This window comes from Pleurodeles waltl, chromosome 3_1 (genome assembly GCF_031143425.1).
Source record: "Pleurodeles waltl isolate 20211129_DDA chromosome 3_1, aPleWal1.hap1.20221129, whole genome shotgun sequence".
Taxonomy (NCBI): domain Eukaryota; kingdom Metazoa; phylum Chordata; class Amphibia; order Caudata; family Salamandridae; genus Pleurodeles; species Pleurodeles waltl.
This window is the reverse complement of record NC_090440.1, coordinates 469,844,165-469,869,167: the sequence shown is the minus strand read 5'-3', so window position 1 is coordinate 469,869,167 and position 25,003 is coordinate 469,844,165. Positions and strand designations below refer to the sequence as shown.

Genomic DNA, 25,003 nt, shown 5'->3' with positions numbered 1-25,003 from the left:
GGGAGGCTACAACTACCCGAGTTACTGCAGAAAGACCAGTGTATACTGGCTGTGCCTTCTTATTTTTGTTTTATAAAAGTTATAAAAGAAGTGTTAAACAAATTATTGGGGATGGCGCAGGTGAAGCTCTGCTAACCTGTTGCTGTCAGAGGGTCCACCCCTTCTCTTCGGAAGCCAGGCAAAGCCCTTAGAGCTGTAGTTCCTCAGTGTGCAGCAGGTGCAGTTTTTCAGAATGCATTCCTTTGGGGTGCAGACCAGGGTTCCAGCAGGGCAGTCTTTCTTCTCTTTGTAGTTTCAGGCACGGATCTCTTGCTGCTCTTTTGTACTTGTTGCTTCCAGGGAGTCTCTCCTTAATCCTTTTGAAGCAAGGCAAAAGTCCATAGGGCTGTAGTTCCAAAGTGTGCAGCAGGTGCAGTCCTCTTTGAGTGCAGACCTTTGGTTCCAGCAGGGCAGTCCTCCTTTTCTTGGTTTTTCAGGCAGGGATTGCTGGGCAACTATCCCATAGTTATTCAGTGTTCCTAGGCTGGCGAGCAGGGCGCACCCCTGACCACTTCCAGCAAAGTGTGGCAAAAATGTATCCCAGAAAGCACTATTCTTCCAAAATCCAAAATGGGAACATTTTCTCCTGGAGGGTTAGACCAGGCTAAACCATCCCACTGGTGTGGCTAAGTTTCCCTAACACACTCCTTCCAGCCCCCTCACTAATCTAATTACTGGGTCTCTTGGTTGGCTGGGGGTGCAGGATGTGGGGGTAGCCTCGGTCCTGTCCAAACTGTCGATCTTTCTTGGAAGACCAGTTTGGCCCCTCCACCTCTTTCCTCCCTTTTGCTCTGGAGCTTGCAGTTCTCCTCCCACTGAAAAACCTTTGTCTAAAAGCAGGCCACTTCACACCTCATTAAGATAGCTTGGCTCATCTGTCAGAGGCTGGCCAATCAAAGAAGGCCTGCTCAAAAGCTGGATTTTGGCTAACAGAAAATAAAGTTCTATAACTTTATTTTCTGTAAACGGTATAACAAATCCAACAATGGCACATTATTGGATTTATTCTAGGTATCATTTTGAGTCCAAGAAGGACAGTTTTAGCTCTTTTCTAGCAATAGTTATACTTTAATAAAGTATTTCCATGTTAGCCTATGGAGCCAATGTACTACAATTGGGAAAAACAAAATTGACAGTTTTTTCACCACCAGTGCATATACAAATTATTTTATAATGTTGCTGTTTATAGTTACAAGGCACCCTGCCCTTGGCACACTTATGGGAGACCTAAGGTTTTAGGGGTGACAACTGTAAAAATAAAGTAGTTTGAGAGTTTGGAAGTACCTTTAATTCTAAAGTTGAATTTGCATATAAATTCATTTTAACAGCAGCCTCCACATCAGATCCGACTTTTAAAATGACAGCAAGCAACACACCAGTGCACACTTAAGTGCATTAAATCTGCTGGGCCTCTAAAACGACATGCCCTACCATTTTCTAAGGATTTGATGGTAGGTTGTCATGGCAATTATAATTATGCCTAATTTGCATGTACTTTTAATCAGAGCACACGCCCTGGGTATTGTTAGCAGAGCCAAGGGCACCCTCAAGGTCAGAAAGCCAGCATCTAGTAGTAAAAAATGGGGGCAAAAAGTGGGGGGACACTGCAAAAAGCCCTCATTTCCCATAGTGAGTAACAAAATAATTGTAATCTCATAAATGCATTGTAAGGGGCTGCTTAAAATAATGGGTTTAGTCATGATTTCTATAAAGTAGCATTTTATATTAAGTTTCAATTTCCCGCCCTAAAAAGTAATAAATGTATGGTTATTCATGAAAAGACATTTTCTTTTGAAAATGTTAAAAATTTGACATAGTAAATTACAAAAATCTAATATGTAAAGGTTTTACTGGAACTGATTAACTCATTGGGAAGGACAGCGCACAAACACTTCCCTGTGTTTCGTGAATTTGTATACATGGTTACTCAATAGAGTTGTTATCCTGTGTATTTTGCACCTTACTTGATTTATAGTTGAAGGTGCAATACAAAGAACAAAAGAAAAGTAGGTTACCCATAGCAGATATTTCTAGGGAGACCTGGAGTCTGATGTGTGATGACAAAAAAAGGTTTTAATGAGGACAGTATGAAAGATGTGATCAAACAACAAAAGCATGCTGAGTACGAGAATAGGGCATGTATCTGCCAGCTAATGAGGTGGAACCAAATTAAGTAAGTTTCTGTACGAACAATGCACACCTTTTTAAAGCCTTTGGCTACCCATATGTTCTTCTGGCTGCTTTCTAACACAAACCAGTCATTCAATCAGAAGAAGGCTCTATTTATTAAGGGGTTTAGCTGGTTTCTAATCTTAATTAACATCACTAGCAAACCAGTCAGTGGAAAAGAATAATTTATAGTCTCCTGTTTCAAAAGAAACAAACTTTTCTCTAAATTGTATCACGTGAATGAACTGGTTCCTACCCATTATCACATTTTGGTGAAGACTCATCACTTTACATGAAACCTGCCTGATGGTCCAACTAAACCTGCGCTCTTACCATGCATTTATGCATTTCTCATATACTACTATCTGAAAATGTTTGGGGTGGGGAAGGGTTGGATTTGAAATTGTGAATTCTCACATGCTTAATGTGTGCGGATGTTCACAAACCTACAAGGCAAACTACACTTTGTAATGATCACTTCTCACTATGATTTCTTGGCAGAGAAGTCCATAGACATATATGCATTTAATGACTTCCTGGCAGAAGTAAAGCTATGATTAAAGCTGGAAATACATGTGTGAATATTACCTGGATTTTAAAGTGGTGAACGCTGAACACCAAAGAAGAAATAGGGTTGTAGATATGCTCTTTAAAGTAGTGGTTAAACCTTGATAATGCTATTACAATCATAGTATTTTCTGCAAAGTTAATAGCAATGCCTGATTTACTGCATATTGCAGCCAGTTTTGTTACAGTATTGTACTACATCAATAGATCTAAATTAATGACAACACTGTCTTTAGTAACTGAGGGCCTAATTTAGATGTCTGCAGAGGGGTTACTCTGTTGCAACGCTAATCAGTCAATCAATCAGACTTTATAGAGCTGGGGTGTAGCAGGTACCAGAGGTGGATTAAAAAAGCCATGTCTTCAGTTCCTTCGTGAAGCTGGGAAGGGAGGTGGTTTGTCTGATGTGGAGGGGCATGGTGTTCTAGATGGTGGTAACGAGGTAGGTGAAGGAGCTTCCTCCTGTTCTGTTTTTTCTGATGCGGGGTACTTCTGAGAGAGAGAGCTGAGCGTAGGGTCCTGTGGGATACGTAGATGTTGATTCGCTGGTTAAGGTAGGCAGATCCGGTGTTGTGGAGGGCTTTGTGTGCATGGGTGAGGATTTTGAAAGTCATTATTTTCTCAATGGGGAGCCAGTGCAGTGTGTGTAGGTGTTGTGAGATGTGGTAGTGTCGGGATAGGTCGAGGATCAATCTGGTGGCGGCGTTCTGAATGTTTTGCAATTTGCAGAGGAGTTTTTTGTTGATTCCGGCATAGAGTGTGTGACAGCCTTTTTATGCTTGAGGGGGATCCATTTGAAGGTCTTGCGTAGGAGGCGGGGGTGCAGAAGCAGGTGGAGGTGACTGCCTTTATCTGATGGTTCATGCTGGGGCCGGGGTCTAGAATGATTCCGAGGTTGCGGGCATGGCTGGAGGGGGTAGGTGGGTTTCCAAGGGTGGGTGGCCACCAGGAGTCATTCCATGTGTTGGGTTGGGGGCCCAGGATGAGTACCTCGGTCTTGTTTGTGTTGAGTTGAAGGAAGCTATCTCTCATCCATTTGGTGACTGCTTTCATGTCCTTGTGGAAGTTGTGTCTGGCCTCCTCTGGTTTGTTGGAGAGGGAGAGGATGATATTCCTGAAATCTAAATACCGTAGAAACAATGGTATTTAGATTTCGGCAGATAGAATATTCATCACCGTTGCAATGGAGTAACTCCTCTGCCGAGACCTAAACAGGCCCCAAGTCTGTTGCTGGACTTAGCCCTCTCTGCAGGGTCATCCATAAAACTTTGTCTTAACCCTCCTTTTTTCAACAATTTTGATGGCTTTTAGTACTCAGTGCACTTTACCACGGTTTACCAATGCTAAAGTGCTTTTGCTTTATGGTAAGATTGGCTTAAACCCAATCGGCACAAGTCCATAGTAAGTGGTATACCATATACTCAGGGCTGGTAAAATAAATGCTACCAGTGGGTGAGCTACACTTATTGTGACACCCACTAAGGTAGCCCCCTAAAACATGTCTCAGGCCTGCTGTTGCTGCCTGTTTATGCCCTTTTAAACTGCCTTTTCAACCTGGCAAAATAAACCATTTGCCATGCCTAACCTTTCCTTTTTATTAAATAGAAGTCACCCTAGGGCAGGCCCTAAACTGCACATAGGGAAAGGTGCAGTGTATCTAACAAATGGGCATGTACGTTCATGTTTTGCATGTCCTGGCTGTGAAAAACCTTTACATTCATTTAACTACTACAAGGCCTACTTCTCTGATAGGATACCATTGGGTTACCTTATTAAATTAAATAAATGACAACCACTAATTGGGAGTGGTCTCTAAAAAATTGTAATTTTAAATCCTGTTTAAAGATAAAGTCACATTTTAAATCACAATTCTGAAGATGCCATTTTTAGAAAGTTGACATTTTCTTGTCTTAACCATTTGGTGCCTGCAATCTGCTCCTGGGTCACAGAACTATGTGTGTTTGTCTAATGGCCTTTTTGTATTCCTCCCAGACAGCAGACTCTAGAGAAGGTCTTGCTGTTGGCAGGATGGGCCATCCTGACTTGATGAAAGAGGCAGAGCTGTCACATGGCACACTTGCACTTCAAATGGACTGCCGCAGTTCACACAGAAAGGACATCACACTATCCTATTGTCCCTGTAAACAAACTGGGACCAGGCAGGGAGGCAGGATATTCCACACACTGTTGGAAGGGGAAATCTCCAGATGTTTCTTCCACTTAAAAGTGGGCACCAGGTTTTTTTAAAGGGGACCTTCAGACACACTCTTCAGTGCACTCTTCGAGCTGTGAATACTACAGAAGAAGAACTGCTCTGCTGCCAGAGGACTACCCTGATACTTGAGTTGTATCCTGCTGCCTGAGAAGGAAGGCTAGAACTGCACCTTTCATCCCAGGGTGAAGCGACTCCAAGGGTCAGCTGACTGGCCCTTTTTATGAGCTACAGGGACACCACAAGCTCTAAGGCCTCTCCAGAAGTTCCAAGCTGACCTGCTGCACTGGACCAGGCTAGACCTGCAATTGGACCTGCCTGAGCCCTGAAGGCCTCTGCTGGTGTGGGTTTCTGATCCTCATGAGGTGCCTCACAGGTGCTGGACCCTTGGGGTGACATTAGTTGAGATCCTAGAAGGAAAAGAGAAATCCTGAAGTTTTGGGCTCTTAGGGGGTCATTCTGACCCCGGCGGCCAGGGTTGGCGGGAGCACCGCCAACAGGCTGGCGGTGCCCCGCAGGGCATTCTGACCGCTGCGCTTTGGCCGCGGTCAGAAGAGGAAAACCGGCGGTCTCCCGCCGGTTTTCCGCTGCCCATAAGAATCCTCCATGGCGGCGCAGCTCGCTGCGCCGCCATGGGAATTCTGACACCCCATACCGCCATCCTGTTCCTGGCGGCTCTGCCGCCAGGAACAGGATGGCGGTATGGGGTGTCGTGGGGCCCCTGGGGGCCCCTGCAGTGCCCATGCCAATGGCATGGGCACTGCAGGGGCCCCCGTAAGAGGGTCCAACTTTGTATTTCAGTGTCTGCTTTGCAGACACTGAAATACGCGACGGGTGCAACAGCACCTGTCGCACCTTCCCACTCCGCCGGCTCCATTCAGAGCCGGCGTCCTCGTGGGAAGGTTGATTTCCACTGGGCTGGCGGGCGGCCTTTTGGCGGTCGCCCGCCAGCCCAGTGGAAATCCCAGAATCACTGCAGCGGTCTGACGACCGCGGTCCGGTGTTCTAGAATCAGGCCCTTAGTGTCCTTGAATGTGCCTTTTCCTGCTACAGCAACCACCAACGATGACCAGCAAATAGCACTGACAGCGTGCAGTGATCACCAACGCGAAGCTCCAGCACTGACCATCCACGATGCCCGACAGGATCTTTGTGTGACAGTGATGACCATCCGTGATGCACAGCCTGCTTTGTGCTACAACGGTGACAATCCGACTGCTCTCCCTACTCCTCACAGGCTCCCCCACTGCAAACTGTACTCTTAAAACTGGACTTTAGAAGGTAACTTTTTCAGCCGGACAAACCTGGTCCATTTATCCGGCCTGCACTCCATCACAGTCGGCCTAAAGTTATGACTTTCACCCGATCTTGCATGACCAGGTAGCCATGAGAGCGCTTTGTGCTTTATTGCGCTATACTTACCTCAAATATCTTAAAATTGCATATCTCCAGCTCTACTGCTCGCACTTTTGTCGTTGGGTGTCAAATAACGTATTACATTTTACTCTATTTTTCTAAATTGGTGTAGGATTTTTAGTGTTGTGTTTTCACTTTATTACTGCTTGTGTTCTGCATAAATACTTCACACATTGCCTCTAACGTAAGTCTGACTGCTTTTGTGCCAAGCTTAATTTAGGTTAATTTAATGACAATCTGTGGTTCACCGAGACAGGGACTGTAGCTGCTGCTTGAGAAGGACTCACACCTCCTGATCCCCAATACAATTTCTCACGGCTAGCTAAATGCATATGCTCAAATCACCATTTTATGTGAAATACATTTTGTTCTTTGAAAATATAGTGATTAAGGTGTGCATGACACTACTGATATATTTTATAAACAAACCTGGAAATTTAATAGCAAATATTACCTTGCAACGGAGGATATTGCAAGTCATGAGCCGTACACTTGACTATTCCAATAATTATTATTAGAATGTTATTTTGAGTCATTGTTTCTTTCTAGCACTAGGTCTTTATCGTCTATTGTGCATTCTAAGCATGCTAATGTTACACTAATAGCTGTTCTGAGGGAGCTGTCCCATCACCCGTAAGTGCTCTGCAAAGGCAAATGGCTCTTTATGTACATAATAGCCTCGAAATAGCAAACATCTAGCAAGATGAGTCCGAACTCTGACTACTGAGCATTAGTAAAGTCATGACAGATGGCATTAGGAAATTCAGAAATCACATTACTGGCAATTTATTCTTTCAGTGGGTATCTGTAAAATGTCAGGCTCACTTCTCACTTCATTTCAAGCAATCTGTGCGACAGAGATGCTGTGACTCAGAATCTGCGAGGAAATGGAGCAGTAACAAGAAGTCAGAAAAGCACCAACGATTCGTATCAGGAATGTTACCAGAGCCCTGCCAAACAATATTCAACTCAGACTCAAAGAACTGTGAACATTAGTCATTGATGCCAGGCTGCGTGGCATTTAGCACTCTTGTTTCTACCTCCGGAAGAGAAAAGAATGTGACAGATTATAAAGCCATGATGTGTTCTGAGACCATCTGCGTAAACCATGGGTAGGCTGGCATTGGAAGTCAGCAGTAGCTGAGTGTGACTCTTTGAATCACAATGTGTGCCTTGAATCAAAATAAGTGCCTTTTATCTAAATTGGTTGGCACAGAATCGCAGAACAGGAGCAGCAACGCTGAGCCAACCTCAGTAAAGAGTAAGGTTGATGGAACTTTGAGCATGTAGGAGACACACGTGTTTGAACAATTATGTATGCATGATATTAAACTGATTAGTAAAGCACAAGTTATCCATAAATAACGTTAAACGTCGTCTAAATAAAGATAAATATCTATATAACATTCAGCAGAGTTTTGAGCTCCTTCTTTGGATGTCCTTAAAGAATTGGTGAGAGTTTTGGAAAGGCATATGGGTGACATGGGAAGAGGCAGAGAGAGAACAAATACATTTAGATGCGCCAGAAGTAATGATTGCAGAAAGGTTTTTGCCAGCCCTGTCAGTGGCGTTTTATGTAGGCAATTGACTAAAACGTCATAGGCATCATTGACGCTGCCATGGCTAGCGTTTTAAAGATACATTTCGATGACCTGTCTCATGCACCACAACACTAAAACGCATTCAACAGTTGTTTCATGGAAGCCCTGGCACTTTAGAACCAAACAGTGGTCTTCCCGTAATCCAGCAGGAATTAAGATTAAAATACTGGAAAGAAAAAACTGATTGTTAGACTAAGCTGACATGAAGATGCTTGGCACTGCAAGACTGTTCAGAAAAACCCAGGGGCTCATAAAAAAGACTGTCCATATTCTTTACCTCTATACAGCCACACGATAGAAATAATGTGCTTCACAAATGCTAACCTAAAATAATATAATCAGGGTACAGACACCACGTTTGTCCATAAATTGTCAAACACAGAAGCCAGCTCTCACTAAATACCTGTACTGTAAGAAATCCTGCTCGAAGCATATCTTGGTATTCGCAGTTACCAAATATAGCTCACATGAATCATTTTTCAAAAACGTTTCAGAGGATAAACTCACCCAAACCCCTTTATGCACTTTCTCCCCTGCTGCCCCACACCAGCAGCCCTGGCCTCCACGGAACATTGGCATACTTAAAAGAAGAAAGAGGATTTTTCTGTACAAATGGCATACAAAGAAACTCTGAATAGTCTCATCCACTGCAGACAAGCTTTAGTGCAAAATCCAGATATGTTTAAAATCATATCAACTCACCGCAGACCAACCCTCAGTGTTTGCCAATAGTTTTACCCAACACACCCTATCACACACTGTACTCGTTACCAAGGATTTTGCAACTGACATCTTAACAAAAATCAACAGCATGCATTCCCCTCCCTCACCTGTACTCTCTGGCAACCTTACTCTAAACTACTCTCCAAAATCTTCACCACTTCACCTATGGAACATATCTCTAGATTTACATTGTCAAACCTAGCCTGACTCCAATCTCAACCCACATTACCAAACCGGTTCATAGTTAGCTGACTGGCTTCTCAGCTTTCCCTTTGTTTTTAACCACTCTCCTCTGTCAAGCATCTGTGCCCTCCACTCACTGTAAATATTTTCCAGTTTGGCCAAATTATTTTCTCAGCTCACCACAACCATCTCAACTTTTCTCATACTTCTTGATTTGTCTGCAGCAGTTAATACTGTTGATTCCTCCATGTTACTTTCCTCCCTCCAGTACGTTGCTGTTATAGGCTCTCCCCTGAATTGGTTCTCAGAATAACTGTCAGTCATGGCTCTTTTTCAGAGTCTTGGGATTGGTATCTATCCCCCAAAAAATCTCTGCCTGTTCCTGTTCCCAAGTCTGTCTTAGTGCTGCTTCACTTTTTTTCTTTACACACACCTCTATCAGTGATATCATCTTCTCTTTTGGCTTCTCCTATCGAATATATGTTGTTGATACAAAACAAAACTCCTTTCCCATCTTCTTTCCTATCTTCCAATCTTCCATAATGATCTTATGGCCATTCGAAATTGGATGATTCTGCATCCTCAACTCTTCAAAAATAGACTTCCTTTAATTCCCTGCTTCAGTTGCACCCATATATTTTCATGATTTTACTTTGTCTTGTTCCTTCTCTGCTAGGAATTCTGGACTTTTGTCAGCCCCTTAAAGCACATAGACTTGTTTTAACACTACTACTTCCCCCCACTCGCTACCAAGTTCATATTTTGCAGAAAATGCATTCATATCTTTCATCCCATACAGAGAAAGTAAAAATTAGCTTTCCCATTTCCTGTGCAACTCCCTGAACTTGTCTCCCCTCTGGAGAATGTTATCTTTGCCACTCATGCCCCTTTCAAACTTTTCAAGCACACACACACCACATCCTTTCTGACATGAAATCTGATGGCTGCGAGCCAAAAATATGGAATCCAACAAACGAATGACACCATTATTCAAATCTTTCCACCGAATCCTTCATGGTTAACTATTTAATATTCTGGCTTAGTATACCCCTGCCAAAAATCTTCAATCTTCAAATCTAAAACAGTCACAACTGGGGGTGTCGCTGCCATTGGAGCAGTAGGTGCAGTGCACAGGACCGAGGGACCTGAAAGGAAAAATGAACCTTGATAATTGCTGTATTTCATTACTCCATCAACAAAGAGGTCATTTTCATTTCCTGCACCAGGGCCCATGGCATCCTTGCAACGCTACTGGTTGGACCAAATTTTTCTTGTGCAACATATAGATTCCTATATCTCAGTTTTCTCAGCCCCCTTCACTGGAACTCCTTGACTTTTTATATTTTCTCCCAGCCGATTGAAACTGCCCTGAAACCAGAGTTAGTGTGCAAAATACAAAATCAACAAATCCCATCTTGAATTTAGTGTCTCAATGCCATGTTGTACAACTCTAATACATGCTTTGTCTGTGCTAGGTACCTACTGTCTCTGGTCCGCCAAACAGCTTCTTTGTCCATCACCTCAACCTACACTTGCTTCTGCAGCTCATCCAAATTGACTCTTATGCTATGGACCATATTCTGCTTTTGCGTACATTTGATGTGAACATGCTCTCTTCTGGATTAAAACATTATTGGAAGCATTGGGGTTAGTAAGCTTTGTTTAACTTTTATTTCTGAGGGAAGTGTATTATATTACATAACTTTCAAATTTCACCAGCCATCAATGGGCTAGAGTCAGTGTAAGAATAGTGATTAACACAACTTCATATGTACAGTAGTGTGGTAACATATAATTTTCTGGTTTCGTGAGTAAGTGGTGAATACTCAGTTAATAGATTCTTGTATGGGACTGAATACAGATGCACAATCACTTCTGTCATTCGTATATTATGGCAAAAAGAACTCCATCAGTTTAAACAGCCTCAATTCATATTTCCAGTTACAACTAAACTCTTAAGTAGGCCCTTTGTGCCGTCTCGGGTGTGTAAACAGGGCAATATAAACGAGTGCATGTAAATTTCAACTCGTTTAAGAATGTTTTGAAAACAACAATTCATCAGCCATTTGTACACTGGTCAAAATGATGCTTCTTTGCACTGGGGATAGAAAGGGCATGAAGAATATTTTATATGTTTCGTAAATAAATGTATATTTCTGATTTAGTTTGAGGCATTCCAAGCATTCCTCAGTGGTTAGTAATCGTCCTACTATTTGTATCACATTTCCATTAAATGTATATAAAGGATGTTTAGTTATAACGTTAGGCCCTAAAAATCCTCCCTCACCATTCATCGCAAGAGCTGTCCTCCAAAGGCCTACGTTGTCTGCACAACACTCGAAGGTGTAAAATAGTATAAGAAAATCCTTTAAAACTAAAACAATTATAGATGTATTGTAAAATGATTTATTATGGCAGCTGAGTAGTGTCCACGTCCAGCCTCCCTTGGTAACTCATACAAATGTATCTCAAACATGTACTGACTGACATTTATGTATGCCTCCGATTCCTATTGATGATGAAAATAATAACAATCCCCATCAACACTGTTGTTGCTAGTAGTACTGTTATCATTATGTTAATTTATATACAGTGGTTGGCTGCCACAAGTGTGCAGATTCGAGAACTGCAAACAAAGGATTACTATTGCCCAGGTTAAGGACTCGCATTTTATTAACCTTCCGGTAATGAATGACGAATTGGACCTTCAAATCAATGACCTTAGGGGTGCTGATTGATAAATATGTAACGTATCATGCAGTATATAATACATACTTACTTTGTCAAACAAGAGGCCTGTAATTGTAGTAAAGGCAAAGGAGTTTGTATTCTATGTAAAAAGGGCTATAAAGTCCTTCATGGATAATCCTCAGATTATTTCGACATTTTATAACCAAAGTGAATCTCTTTGGAAAATATACTGCAAGAGATTTTTTTTATTTAAAAACGTAGTTTATAATAGCTAGTATGGGCTGTCTTACCCCACTTTTTAGCTATGTACGGGTAGCATTTCATAGGTTGGTTGGACTTCTTTGTATAAATGAGGTCATTGGGGTAACAGCTGATAGGCTTGACCTGGACTAAGTCTCTGGTCTCCTCCTCTCTCAATGTTTTGTCAGAAAAATCAGCAAATTGAAGGACACTGTACCAGATTTTTTTTTTTTTTTTTGGAACGTCTGCAAATATATTTTCATCCATGAAATCAGAAAAAACTGAATCCCTGGCAGGTTCTCACGCCATACGGCAGGGTTCCTCAGCTCGAGTTCACAGGACAATATCGGATATGATTTTACCTTATGCCTGAGATCACACAAAGCAGCACACGAAGTAGCGTAAACAAACGGAAATCGTGAAAAACACACAAAATCAACCAGCTACTTCTAAGATGTCATTGCAGGCATAATCATTAAAGAAAACATTTCCCTCTTCCAGTCGGTTTCTTTAAATATATTTAATGTATTTTAATCGTTATTATTTTTGAAAATAAAACAGCCCTTACTTTCAGAGTCCAATTGGATCGATCAAACCGGACCAACGTTTACCCAATTTTGAATCTTCCAAGGCTATGAAAATCAACAAACAGAATTTGAAATCAGTTTAATTCATTTCTTGCCATCATCAACCAGATTTACGGGCACATTTTCAGGACAGAATCGGCTACCTTAAACGTTCTTAATGATGTAGATTAGATTATAGATACACATGATACCTAAATAGTTTTCTTTCAGCTACCTTCAGGCTTCAACCCTGTCGATCATGGGAGGTTCATCACTACTCTAGAACATCAAATTATCTTCAGGGACACTGTATCCACTTCTTTCTTATGGACAGACAGCTACTCATCAAAATTGATGAACACACTTCCTGCTTTGCAAGGCAAATTCAACGCAATGCAATTCTAGGAGGTACTCCTAACTCACACCTACCTTCACTGAGGCGGTTTTATACTGCAAGACGAGACTGGTCCATGGTACAAAAAATATGATCACTACAATCTTCCATGACCTTCAGAGATCACCCACTCGAACCAGAATCCATTTCTAACTAAACACTATTATTTGCAAGGTGGTATATAATAATAAACCACTATAATAAGCTGAGCTGCTCACCATCTCTGGTGGATGCCAAGATCTGAGAACTAACTCCACTCTCGGCCCTCAGGAAACAGCAAAAGACTCACCAATTCAAAGATGTCAGCGGTTCTTAGTCTCTGCTAACTATATGCCCCAGTCTACCCCATTTTCCATTACTCTGTCTTTCAGGACGTCATATGTCCTCTTGCTTGACTAAATGTTCTGTTCAATTATTGTAACTCGGTCCCAAGCCAACATAAATTCTCTTTACCCAATTACTGACATAGGCAGCATCCTTCTTATTCAGAGCCCACACCCCCTTAGCTGCAAATATGGAGATATCTGACAATCTGTAACAGCTGTGCACTGTCTGCACGTTGCGCTATTAAATCAAGTCATGTGTCGTTTTTCGAGAATTTTTATTTAAAGCATCCTATACCTTTTGCTCTTGGTTGTGCTAAATATGATAAATAAATCTACTAAATAAATCTACATACACAGATACATCTCCAAAGTCCCACTGCTGCATGCAACCCAGTCAAATGCATTTATAACACTACACCAGTTCACGGGTGCAGCACCCGTGTATTTAGATAAAATCACACTTGGTCTGTCTGAAAAAATGAATCAGCATTCCAAGATTGCATTTAAAGATGTTTAATCCAGACAATTACACATGTCAGTATTAGTCTTTGTCAACCAGTAACCTTTTGGGGATATCCTCTCTTTCTAAAAATTTCCTTACACTGCAACCAACTTCTTAGCAAAGTCTCCCTCAGTTTTACAATTGCACTTTGCCCTGAGCAACTCCCCATTTGAGATCTTTAGGATTATGTTTTCTGTCATCTAATGCAATGCATCGTTTGAGATTATTTCTATTTCACTCAATAACTGTTTATAGTCCACCTCTAAATACCCACTAAATATTATGTATGGTATTGGTCGAAATGGTGGGAGCCTATAACTTTGAAATAAGCCCACTTGGGTGATGTTGACTATCACTCATTTAACAGTAATACTTATATTTTAGATAACTGCGCTCAAGATTCACTCCCATCAGAATACACCATTGCTAATTGATGGTACCCACTTGAGTCCAAAAGTATAATAATTAGACATTGGTATGATGTGGGTACTTCTTTGTCAGTTCTGGCTGATGGCTATAATATTAGCACTATACATTATGCTGTGTCATCTGTCTTTTAATCATGAGATTATTTCAATCTCTGCTTGCATATGGTATAAAATATACAGTTTGTATTATTTTACTATCAATTTTAAAGAGTTTTAAAGTAAGTTTAACATCACAATACTTGTAAGCTAAGTATGTCTCCTGTGAAGGTTACTGTGGGTATATGTTACGTGAGGTGGTTTGGCACGTTACTGGTTTGACAAAGGCTATAACAATGAAACAGATTACTGTCTGCATTCAACATCTTTACCTGCAATCCTGGGTTGCCAGTTCATTTCTTCAAAGAGAATAAGTATGATTTGAGATATAGAAATAGTTAACACACACACACACACACATGCACACACACCCAACACACACACACACACATTAATAGCACAGTTTCGATTGCCACTGTGTAGGTATAGTTAGGACCTAGTTACTATAGGAAGAACACCTCTTGGTCTAGGACATGGAGCATCATCGATTATATATTTTTTGGGGGAAGGTAGAATGTGACCCCTATCCCCAAGCCTTTCTAGAGCACTTGTGATCCCAGACCACTGGCCACTTTCCATTAAAAGGGGAGGGAGATGCAATCCCCTTCCCAGAGCCTTGTTTAGGCCTTGGAGGTCCCATACCCGGGTTTCCTTATTTAAAATTGGTAGGGGGCACACAGTTCTCCACCTTGAGCCTAATTTACGCCCTGAAAAAAGGCTTCCCCTGGCGATGATTTGTTTTTTTAGATGGGTGTGACCTCCTCCATGAGCCTCCTAGAGGCCACTAAAATCCCATCCTCTGGGGCCGACAGTTCCATTTTGGCAACAAGGGAGTGTGGTGCCCCTCACCAAGTCTTACATAGGCACCAGGGACCACATCCCCTGGCACAATGAGTGCAGTATAATGATGTTGACCCTAGAAAGGCATGGGGACAACCCACAGTTTTTTTCAATGTTGTAGACCAGTGGTTCCCAACCTTTTGACTTCTGTGGACCTCCACTTTATCATTACTGGAGCCTTGGAACCCCCACTGAATCTTTATTGGATTCCAGGGACCCCCCCCCCCACTGAGTCATTACTGAAAGCTGGCACCTAATCTGTCAATATTATTCAATTTTGTAAGCAGTTGCGGACCCCCTGAGGAGGCTTTGCAGTCCCCCCCAGTGATCCCCGAACCACTGGTCCCTAGCAACTCCCCAGCTCCCCAGCAACATAAAAAAAAACAGAGTAAGTTTCCTGTGTTACTGAAACCATTACCCCAGGAGAGCTTACCAATCATTTATTGGTGCTGTGGCTGTACTTTGTGACCTAAAACACTGCTTAAAAAAGACTCAACATTATGTGTAATATTTTTTTTTAAAGTAAAATGGTTAGGGACTGTCTCTATTATAAAACCTCTACAGTTATGCACATTTGTATTCATATCTGATTATAGTTATTGATGACTTGTTGAAAAAGAAAATAGGTCTGCTTTATGTATGCTGACCCCTTGATAAAGCCAATAGGCCCAGCCACTTTTATATTTTAGCATATTTTATATTTTGGTATATTATATATTTTGGTATATTGAATGTGAAACAAAGCCACTAAGTATGCCTTACTTAAAATGACAGTGTTTATATTGTTACATGACATAGTCAGCCGTGCGCAGTGGCATTGGGGTTAAGCACCAAGGTGGGGGATGGGCACAGGACCTGCGCCAATCCCCACACAACAATGGACATCTATGTTAAAAAACAGAAATTCACTGAAAAAAACAAAGGTTTGAGTCACATTGTAGTTAGGAACTGTAATAATATATTACTTTATATAAAAAAAACTTAGCAGTTAAAAGAAAAAATAAAGGTTAAAGGAACGTTTTAGTTAGGTGAAAATGTCAATTTTACTCTCGCCATCCATTGCTAAATAACTCACAAGTTGCATTAGTTACAACATTGTCTAAGACATCATTGATAATATGACTCAACATCTGAAAAGACATCATTGATGACAACATGCATGGTGGGGGGGCATGTTATCGTTATTTTCCCATAACTATAACATCCCTTTAACCTTTGTTTTTTTATATTCACATGTAGGAAGAGTGACTACTGCTGGTGTATATATATCTCACCTAATGGTGGTCACCACAAGTAGTTATAGTTCGGACCTAGTTTCTATAGAAAGAGCGTTTTTTGCTTTGCTAATAACTTTGGCACCGTTTGATGAATCTTCTCAGATTTTTCCAAGAGAATATGATGCTCACTTCAGCTGCTGTCTGGAATGTTTCGGGGTGATCCGTCAAGCAGGGTCCAAGAAAAAGATGGGTCCCAGAACACGTTTTCCCCATTAAGTTTTCTATAGGGATTTTGAATAGTAACAGCGCCCAAACCACTGGATGAAATTACACTAAATTATATATATATATATATAAAACCTATTACCAGCCACCAGTAGGTAGTTATAATTAGGATCTTGTTTACATAGAAAACCCTTTTTTATTTTCCTATACCATTGGCACCGTTTGACGGATCTTCACCAAATTTTCCAAAATAAAAGTGTGCTGGTGATTTTTTTTTGTACATGGAATGTTTTGGGGTGATCCATCGAGTGGGGGGCCAGAAAAAGGACAGGGTCACAAAACGCACATTTCCCATGTTAATTCCCATAGGAGTCTTGAACATGGACCGCTGGACCGAATTACACCAAATTTGGCAGAAAGGTAGGTTTTGGTACACAGATTATTCTTTTGATATTTGGTGTAAATCTATTCAGTACTTGTGAAGAAATTAAAGGGGAAATACATTTGTATATTTGTGGTTTTGGATTTGTTGCACCGCTTTCACGGCGATTTTGTGAATGTGCACACCAACAGGAATGCTGGGATCGTCTGGCACCAACCTGACTAGAAAGTTTCGGCCACCATTTTATGTTACAAGAGAGGGTCCCCGGGGATGAAAATAAAAATTAAAAGTGGTATAAGGGGTCAGGGTGGCGGTACCTTGACCCCAGAGGTTTGATATAGGAGTCTTTGAGGATCAAGTTATGACTTGAAAATTATTTTTTTCATGGCGTGTGATATTCATGAGTACATAGCACCACTCAGCACCTCCCCCATGTACCGTCGCAACAAATTCATGTATATCAGCAAAAAAAGTTTTTTTAATTCACAGATTAATTCATACACTAAATCATTCACTCATAAAAGCACTTACACTCATGCACCCACTCACAGACCCACTCAGAGAGTCATACACTCACTTTCAGACCCCCTCAAACACTCATGCACCCACTTGTAAACTCACTTAGATACTCATGCACCCACTCACAGACCTACTCAAAGACTCATGCACCCACACACAGACCCACTCAAGGACTCACGCACCCACTCACGGACCTACTCAGAGTCTCAGGCACTCACTCACAGACCAACTCAAAGACTCATGCATCCACTCACAGACCAACTCGGACACTCACACACCCACTCACAGACCCTCACAGATACTCAGACACCCACCCACAGAGACACTCCTACACCCACTCTCATCTATTCTCACACCCAGACAGACACTGTCACATCCACTCAAACTCAGAGACACCCACTCAAACTTATTCTCACACCCAGAATGTCAGACCATGAGGGGTTTGGGAGGATTTAGGGGGGTTGGCTGCAGGGCTTGGCCACAGGCCAGGCTGTGTGGCCAGCCCTCACTGCACATGCCCGAAGGCCATGCACAGTGATGGTTGGATTAACGTATAATAATTATAATTACTTTAGATGAAAAAATATATATATCTACTGAAAAAAACAAAGGTTACAGGGACCTTATAGTTTGGAAATAGCCTAAAAAACATAGAAATTCATAGAAAAAAACAAAGGTTACAGGATTGTTATAGTTAGGTTCTGAATGTACTGGTACAAAACCTTACAAATTAAGCAACTATAGTTAGAGTTATTTCACTTAGCTATAACTCGCACCCTAAGGTATCTATAAGTCATGCTCTCGCAATGCACTGCTAATTGCCCCAGATGTTATAGCACTCATGACAACTTCTATACCGTTATTAAAAATATAAATGAAGCACTAGCAGTCAAATTAATGAAGAAAAGGCTGTGTGTGGTGAGACAAACAACAGATTAAATGAAATTGAATGGACAAGACTGAATTTATTGTCTCGTATGAGACCACGATATATAGGCAGATATCATGTTTTGTAAATGTATTTTTAAGGCAGTGATTGGCTCATGAGTGATATCAGTGAAAGGAAGCAGGCTAATCATCGCTTCTATACAGTTTGAGGTGGCTGCCAGGGAGCACAGCGCCTCAGCACATTGAGGCTCAGTCTCTGCAGCATTTATTGCAGCCATTACATTACAGCACACCCTCCATGACCTTCATATTCCCGTAAACCGATGGCATAAAACCTTCAACACGGAGTGCTTTACAGAAACATTAAGAAGGTAACCACTTCTAAAATCAATTGCCTTCCTCGTAATATGAGAACTTTAGCCCCAGTGTGATGAATAAATCATTTTTCCACAAACAGTTACGTTGTATTTTATACAAGTCAAACAAATGGATATGAAATATTTTTCATGCAATTTCCTGTAGATCGTCGTTCGACAAAGTAAATTGTGCTCATTAATAGTCAAACAATCATCTCCAAAAATCATCAAAATAATGGGAAGGTTCTGCACTGGGACATAAAGTGACTAGCTTAACCTAGCGCTAGATGCATCTATTGCTCATTTGAAGAGCACCTCTTGTTGAGTGTGGAGTTACTGTTTTTAAGGTGATTTGCAAACAATTGCGGGCATTGGCCTAAATATGTCAAACTTGGGTCTGAGGAAAGCATACTGGTAGGATGATAACATTGGGAGCCCAGTCCTCTAGGTAGATGGCTCATTGTGCTCATTATCTCCTAGATACATAAAATAGGTATATACACAATTCTATATCTATCTTAATTAATATTCAAACCTTAGACTGGTTCAGAATCTGGGGCACAATTGCACTGTATATGACATTTGGGGTGGACTTTTTTCGCTATTTCATTTCATATTTCATTCTCTTTAGCAGACACTAACCAGGTTCTTGGGTCCACTCGATAAGCCCAAGGTTCAGGTCATCAGCTAAGTTATAAATCTTCTTCTTGTCAATCTTCCTGTTTGTCATGCAGTTCCTGCCAAAAATCAGTTACTTGCACAGCATACAAATTTGCTTACCGTATTTGCAGCAGCATTCAACATAAAAAAGGGAATACTAGTGTTGGCCTACAAGAGAAATCAGCCACTTGGCTAAACTGGCCACCGGTTCACTATTGAAGCCTCTCCTCCTTTGTCAGTGATGAAATAAAGCATGCAAATACATTACCTATGCTAAAGAAGCAGTACATAGGTTCCATGAGTGGCAAAATCAGCCAGAACTGCATCATGCAGTATGCAAACGTGTATGGTCATTTTAGTTGATTTTGCTGCTCCCCAAGTAAGAAAATCCTAATGTAAATCTCAAATGAGATCCTGTGCCCCATCCCCAGAGCCAAAATCTAAGGGGAAAGGGACATGCAGCCCTGCTCCCAGAGCCTTAGAAGGCCCCAGGACCCCACCCCAGAGGAAGAATACAATAAAAAAAGGGAAGGTGGTCATGGAAGCCCTCGAATCTTAATAGGCCCCTGGGACCCCATCCCCATGGCTAAAGTAAACAAAGGGGAAGGAGGCCACATTCCCCCCTCCCCAAGCCTTATTAGGCTCCAGGGACTCCCATCATCAGGTCCAAATATAATAAAAAAAGGGAGGGGGACGCGGCCCTCTTCTCTGAACCTCATTTGGCCCTGGGAACCACATCCCCCATGGCTGTATCCATTTTTAAAGAGAGAGGATCTGCGTAGCTCATTTCCACAAGCCTTCATAGGCCCTTGGCCCCCCATCCCCAGGGCCCTAAATGTGATGGGGAAGAGTGATCTACTGCCACCCTCCTCCCCACATATATATTAAAAAATGGTGGCCGCCATTTAGTTTTTTTTGCTGTTTTTGCCACAATCCCAAAGGAGTATTTCAGGATTATGGCAAACTATGTGGATTTTATTTTAATTTTGGCCCCAGGAAGGGTCCCTCTAACTCAGCCTCAGTATCCCTGATAGAGCGGTCCGTGCTAATAATTTACCTGTATTCGGACGCTCTTTAGGCCGATTAATCTTTTGACTAAGTGGAACTCTCCGTACTCTATATCGATCAATTGCATCAAATCAATAATCAATAACGAACATAAGCAACACCCTGATCAACATAACACTTGACAATTAATCCAGAATACATTTCGACGAACCCTGACCTTTCAGTCAGGAATAACCACACCAGTTTATTCAAAGTTAGTGAATTTATTTCCCTATATTAACAAAGCTAGCACAATATAAATGTGTCTCAACACCAAATGATAAACGTATATGAACATTAATAGCTGTCCATAACGGCGAAACAAGTGCAATCTATGTAGCATTTGAATCACAAGACATTCGATAATAGCAATGCAAATCACTAATACGATAATCTGTAATGAGCTAATTGCATACATTTAGTCAGCATAACAAGATCTCAAATTGCATCGTGTGACAAAAGGAATCCTCGTCTAACCTCAAATTAGCATCAGCATGTGGGACTTCATGCAAAAACAATTTAGTAACATTAATTTAGAAAACTCCTAACTAGGGCTTTTATCAAAATCAGCAGTTGGTTACCTAAAGGAAACACAATGCAATTGTACAATTTCCTTTCATATTTACCAATTACGATCAGCATACAAGGAAGTCTTCGTCTCACAGGTACCGTTTCTCGATCAGCATGGGACGGGGAAAAGGGGCAGGGGTGAACGGGGCAATCGCCTCACGGCGGCAAGGTAAAACTACTACTTCATGCAGCGGGATCAAAGTTAAAGTCTCTAGGGCAAGAATCATTTAAAGTCTCTTTCTCTCGATTAGAGAAAGCATCAAAGTCTCTTTCAAAATGGCGTCGCAGCAAGGTGGGCCATAATAGCTACGAAGTCTGCAAAATGGCGGGATGTCCAATAATGGATGTAATGGCTACTTTCCTCTCGTGCACCTGGTTTTTATAGACGACAGTTCAAGTCGAGTAGGGTCTTCCATTGGAGGGTTCATAGGTTAGCTTCAAATTGTCCAATCAAAAACGACAGTTCTCAAGCTTTTACTTAAGCATACATTATCCTTGGAGATGGGTACGCAAGTTGCAACATTTTATACCAATTAACTCACTTTCAGAGCCTCCATTGTCCGCACCTGCAGATCGACCTTGGAGTAAAGAGAAAAATGCCAAGCTGGCACGAAACTTTAAGATAAGCATGTGAACGATCTCAGTGGAAAAGTACAGCTTCAAGCAAAAATACACGTTTATTAGCACATTGGAAAAATACGAGCATCTAAACCGTGAGACCAGGCAACTAGGCCGAAGCCTCTACTAAAGTTATGCTAAGCTAAAGCATTTCAAACAAGCAAATCGTAGCATACGTTTATGATTATGTCGGATTAGTGCAATTCTAATACACCACGTTATATAAAGCACGCTTATAAATGTTGGCAAACTACTCTAATGGCACATTTTGTCCCCGTACAATCTTTCTTAGTTCGGTTAAAGTCACACATGATTATTTCAACACTACGTTTATGCGCTAATAAATGTAAAACCTTCATTTCTGCTTCATCATCCCTACCCCTTGATATTCATAGTTTGATTTTTTTATCTTCAGAACAGGGCTCTTAGTCACCGAGTTCTGTAATGGCTGCCAGCATCATTTATCCCATGTTGCTGGTGGCCAATCAGAGCACTCGCTCCCACAGGAGATTGCCTAAGGAGGGAAATAAGTTTCCTTGGCCAATCAAAACACTTCATTTTTAAATTAGCACTCCCAGCCCAATAAATAAAAACAAACCAATAAATAATACTACATTCATAGTTGTTTTTTTCATATTGCTTGAGGTAATATGATATGTAATCTAATCTGTCTGTTATTGTATTTGTCACATCAAGGCTGAGAACAAGAACAGAGGGTTTCTAATTTGGAACATCAGAGCAGCACTACTCACTATAACACTTTTTAACTCAATTTTAGAGGGGGATCTTGCACCCTCTTCTTTTTCAGAGGCAATTGTTATTAATTTTATTTTTTTTAAACAACCCAGCAGTTTTTAGCTGGGAGGCTCGTTTTCATATTTTAGAGGCCTTTTCATTCCCCCATTGATTTCTGATTTTGCTGAAGGACCTTTATATGAAACCTTCAGCATCAATAATTTTACATTTTCAGAGGTAGACAAAATTGGAATTACTAGGGGAACTAGGCAGAAATATCCCTTATCTCCAGTCTTATTCGCTTTATTGATTGAACCACTGGCTATTGCTATTTGTGGGGGTGACAACATCTATCCCTCTATCCTTGATATCTCTAAATTGAAGCTCTAAGTAGATGATTTTGTGGTTTATCTGAAAGCAGAGAAGAATAACATTCACAATTTACTTGATAATATTACAGAGTTTACCTCAATTGGCGGATATAAAATAAATCATGGAAAAAACTGAAATTCTTTAATTGGACACATCCAGCACTGACATTCCATCAGAATTAGACTACATCTACAACCCCTTGTGCCATTCTCGTCATTTAGGCATCCATGTCATATCTAACTATGCATATTTGTTTAAACGTAATTACGTGGCTAGCTTACCAAAGTTTGTAATTCTCTTCTTAAATGGTCTTCGCTCCCTATCTCAATCAGTGGTAGAGCAGCTTTGTTTAAAATGCAATTTCTGCCTCTTCATTTTCATATTTTCAAATGTCCTAATTAAAATTCCAAGGTACTTCTTTTCATAATTTGATATGCGACTACGCAGGTTTATTTGGAGTAATCGTCAGCCTGGTCTGAGTGTGTCAAATCTTCAATTGGATAAAGAACATTATTATGAACTGAAATCCGTGCAGCTATGAGTGGCAAAATGTCTTTATTTATGAGAGGCAGTAGAAAGTGGCAACCACCAACTTCCAAAGCGTCCTGCTCTCTCCTCTGCCTCCGATCTCCAACCATCCTGGAATGTGGCATTAAGTTCCACACTCCAGTCTGGCTCGAGACCCAGAGGCAGAAGAGCATGAGACACGACACGCCGAACAATAAAACACAAATGGTGTTCTTGCTCTGCCCATCCTGCGTTATACTATCTGGCAGCTTTTGGACACCCTTTCGCAACTCAATGATCCTTATTCTGCCCTGATCTTTGCTAATTGTTTAGTTCATGCCAAGTTGAAGGATTCTGGCATTGCTTTCCCTGTTTTTATAAGAATTTTTCACTTCGAGTAAAATATGAGATATAACGTGATCCAGGATTTATTATGTTGTAAGAATTACCTTCATAGAGAGTGAAAAATTCCAGATTGTCATGAATTTCTCCCACTCGAAGACTGCACCTGCTTTGGTTTAGCGCTCTCAGAAGTCTCCCACCGGGAAAGCCTTGGCTTTACTGCGCGTATTAATTTTAAGTTTAACAACACTTGGAAGACCTGGGAACAACTGGGCCTGGCCGAGGACATCTTAGGAAAAAAGCTTTGGTTTAGTTTATTGAAAATCAAAAATCTGTTAATGGTGTGTTCAGCATCCCTCTCCGGGCAGACTGTAGGCATTTTGAAAATGTTGTTTGGATATAATTTGAGAGGTTTTGGCAGCTGGTAAGGACAAATCCAACAGATAGCTTATGTTGATCTGATTGCCAAGAATGGGAGCAAGTGTGTCAGTTTAGTTGTAAGCCATTCAGAGGCACCAATTTTAAACACATTGAGCTTTCCCCTTACTGGCTTCTCTATTATACTCCCTGGTGTTTGAGCAGCTTCATTCCTAAAATTCATAACCGTTGTTTTAGATGTCATCGAGAGGGAGAAGGAGACTGGCTCCATGTTGTAATTTTATGTCCCCCTTTTTAGGAGTTTTGGAATCAGCTGGCAGCCATTTTGAGCTCTTTATTAAATAGGCCTTTTTTAGATTCATTTGCCATTTTATTTGGTATATTAATCATCATTCTGGGATTCGCTATTTTCCACTATTTAAGTGCAGGCTCATTTTCATTGCGTGTTCTTTGTTTTTGCAACAATGGAATTCAATTGATATACTTTTCTTGATTCACAGGCATAATAGAATTGATAGAGTTAAATATTTGGAATATCTGTATGAAAAAAATAATTAATCAATTGAAGAAGCATAATTGTACTGGAGGCAATTTTGATTTTGATTGAGTAAGTTCTTCAGCATCGCATTCATTGGTTTGTTCAACTGCCTCTGACCCCGAAGTTTGTGTATCTGCATTTGCATTGCCATTTATGATCATGCATTGTTAGATGGTCTTTTTTTGCTACCAATAAAAAATGAAAGAAAAAAGGTTTGAGGCCAAGAGTACTATGTCCTACATGTGAGTTATGATTTGTATGTCTGTTGTGTAAGGTGTGGATTGTGATCCTGACCATAACCTGTGAATTTCTGTGTTTCTTTCTGTTTCAATTCTCAACAATACATCATGTCCAACCATTTTTAGGTGGATTTCTAAGGCTTTTTTCGCATGTTTTATTGCATTAATGCTTTGTGAAAAATTGGGCTGTTTATGGAACGGTTAGGTGAAACTCTATTTGAGCAAGAGCCACAATCCTTGTCAGGGTGAATCACAAAAAGTCACTGAATTCACCTCGGTAGCTTGGCAGAAAAGCAGTCAGGTTTAATTTACAGGCTGTTTAAAATATTTAGCCGGCACACAAACAGAAATAATGTGAAAACAAAACACAAGAAATATCCCAAACCAATTTAGAAAAATACAATATATTTTAATAAG

The 25,003-nt window shown here is 40.9% G+C and overlaps 1 protein-coding gene across 3 annotated transcripts in view; it reads right to left on the bottom strand.

Annotated features, from left to right (window-relative positions):
* The window catches only part of SV2B (synaptic vesicle glycoprotein 2B), a 506,854-nt gene that overhangs the window by 400,574 nt on the left and 81,277 nt on the right, over positions 1-25,003 (bottom strand). The window contains exon 2 of one of the 3 annotated variants that reach the window (XM_069222744.1): positions 12,410-12,473. The exons of the other annotated variants lie outside the window; for them this stretch is intronic. The gene's annotated coding sequence lies outside the window, so the exon portion shown is untranslated. The remainder of the gene's footprint in view (positions 1-12,409; positions 12,474-25,003) is intronic. 3 annotated transcript variants of the gene reach the window in all.